Below are 2,472 nucleotides of genomic sequence, written 5' to 3'. Positions count from 1 at the left end.
CAAAAACCCAGCCCTGGCCCCAGCACGTCACAGCCCCAGCACACGTCATAGCATGTCACAGCCTGAGGCAGGGAGATATTGGGGGAGAGGATGAGGGGAGAATGGGGGAGGGAGAGACCCAGCCTCATAGACCCATAGGAGCAGGAGATATTGGGGGAGGGGATGAGGGGAGGGAGAGACCCAGCCCCATAGACCCATAGGGGCAGGAGATATTGGGGTCAGGAGGAGAGGAGATGAGGTTGGCAGAGACCCAGCCTGTGGTGCAGAGAAAACGGGATGGGGTGGAGGGAGGTGGGGAACAGAAGAGACGTGTGGAGTGGTGAGATGTTGGTCCAGGGAAACTGAGTCACTCCCAGGACATGCTGTGCAGGGGGGAGCACAGGGGCAGGAAGAGAGAACCAGCCCCACAGAGCCCAAGAGGGATATTGGGGGCAGGGGAGGGGATGGAGGGATGAGAGATCCAGGGCTACAGAACTCCCCTGGCTCCCAAGTTTGGGGGGAAGGAGGAACTGCCCCACAGCACTCACTGGCTGCATGGCTGGGAACCAGGGGAGTGGACCAGGCTGGGTCTGGGTCATTCCACTTACCATGCAGTGAGTGCAGGGGCAGGAGGGCGGGACTGGGGCAGAGCAGGGGCAGGGGCCATGGGGAAGAGCCAGGCACCCCCGCTGCAGCAGCTCCCCACCCCAGCTCCCCACTGCTCCGCCTTCTCCCCTGAGCATGCCGGCACTGCTCCACTTCTCCTGCCTCCCAGGCTTGCGGTGCTAATCAGCTGTTTAGTGCAGCCAGCCTGGGAGGGGAGGAGAATTAGAGTAGGGGTGGTGTGCTCAGGGGAGAAGATGGAGCAGGGATGAGCTGGGACAGGGAGCGGTTCACCTGTACAGACATCCCCCGATAACTTGCTGCAGGCAGCCCTCCCCCCGCACCTCTCTCCAGCCCCCTGCCCCAGGTCGCCTCCACTCCACTGCCTCCTCTGAGTGTGATTTTTGGTGCCTCCAACCACTTGGCACCCTAGGCAGCCGACTAGTTCACCTAGTGGTTGCACCGGTCCTGGACACTGCCTGTCAGCAGGATTCCTTCTCCTCCTCCTCCTCAGTGAGATTAAATCTCCGCACCTAGACAGCTGGTCCATCCGCTGCACCACAATCCCCCATGCCTGAGACCCCCTGCCAAAGCCCTGCACCCGGCTCCAGAGAATTAAGTCTCACATCTCACTGGGAACTCGACTTCTTGTGCCCAGAGAGTCTCGGCCCCTCTCAGTAGCTGACCTGAGAAACACAGTGTCTGCAAAAGCAGCAAAGAGTCATGTGGCACCTTATAGACTAACAGACATATTGGAGCATGAGCTTCCGTGGGTGAATCTCCACTTTGTCAGATGTATCAGTGTCTGCCTTTTCCAAAGAAGTGCGTGGAGGTCTTTTCCTTGTGTGACCATGTGGCCTAATGGATAAGGCATCTGACTTCGGATCAGGAGATTGAGGGTTCGAGTCCCTTCGTGGTTGTGCTTGTCCAGTTTTACCTTTGGGCTAAAAGTCCTGCTTCCTTCAGGGCTGGAACCTCTTCTTGGCTGCTCAGGCCAATGCTCTGGCTTCAGCTAGAGCCCTGGGAAGGAGTTGGGGGATGGGTGTCACAAAGGCTGGGGCAGGAGCCCCAGGTCCTTCTAGTCTAGCCTTTGCAATTCCTGACTTGCCAAAGAAAATGGGCGGGTGCCCGGGATAGTGTGTAGAGCAGTTTCCCTCTTCTAAATGTGCGCCAGTCCCTGTGTTTGAGGGGGTTTGCTACATAGCACCTTCGGAGCCTGGGTGTTTCTCTGCTTCTCCCCAGCTGGGAAAAAGCCTCTTGGGGAAAAATCTCCTGCCCCACTGCAAAAGTGAGCACCTTGAGTGGGAGCAGTCAGAGGCCCCACCATGGGGGCTGGCCCTGCTTTCCTAATATCTTGTGATTTTGAGCACAGAGCATCAGCAGCCGCCCTGCATGCTGGTGACCTTCAATGGGTGTTTGGCATGGCAGGGAGAAGGCTGGCTGAGTGTTTTTGTGCCTGTCTGAAGGCCACACCTAGGCATGGTCCTGCCCTCCTCTAGCCCTGACCTCAGTTGCCCTGTGGCATTTAAGCCTTCCCTTGGAGCCATCAGCACCATCTGCCTCTGCTCTAGGTGCCCAGAGGAGGAGAGGTGTGTAGGGTCACTTTTACAGATGCCCCTTCCCTGGTACTGCCCTGGCTCAGCTGCCCAGAGGAGCTTCCATCCCCAATCCCTGCCTAGCAGCCCTCTGGCACCATTCCTGAGGGCTGCCCTGCCTCACTTTTTTCCTACCATATTGGGAAAGACAGTTCTCATCATTAAAGGTCAGGTGGGCCAACTAGGGGCAGAAGCCCCTTCCATGTTTTCCTAGTGCAAAGCCCAAAATCAGTATCTTATCTTGGGTGCAAGCCCTGCTGTGCTCCCAGAAAACAAGCCACTCCTGCACAAAGAG

The 2,472-nt window shown here is 57.6% G+C and overlaps 1 non-coding gene across 1 annotated transcript; it reads left to right on the top strand.

Annotated features, from left to right (window-relative positions):
* The first annotated feature begins 1,429 nt into the window (after positions 1–1,429).
* On the top strand, positions 1,430–1,502 carry TRNAR-UCG. Its single transcript has one exon. It is a non-coding gene; the product is annotated as a tRNA-Arg (tRNA).
* The last annotated feature ends 970 nt before the right edge of the window (positions 1,503–2,472 follow it).

Source organism: Gopherus evgoodei, unplaced genomic scaffold (genome assembly GCF_007399415.2).
Source record: "Gopherus evgoodei ecotype Sinaloan lineage unplaced genomic scaffold, rGopEvg1_v1.p scaffold_154_arrow_ctg1, whole genome shotgun sequence".
Taxonomy (NCBI): Eukaryota; Metazoa; Chordata; order Testudines; family Testudinidae; genus Gopherus; species Gopherus evgoodei.
This window is presented reverse-complemented; position numbering and strand designations above follow the sequence as displayed.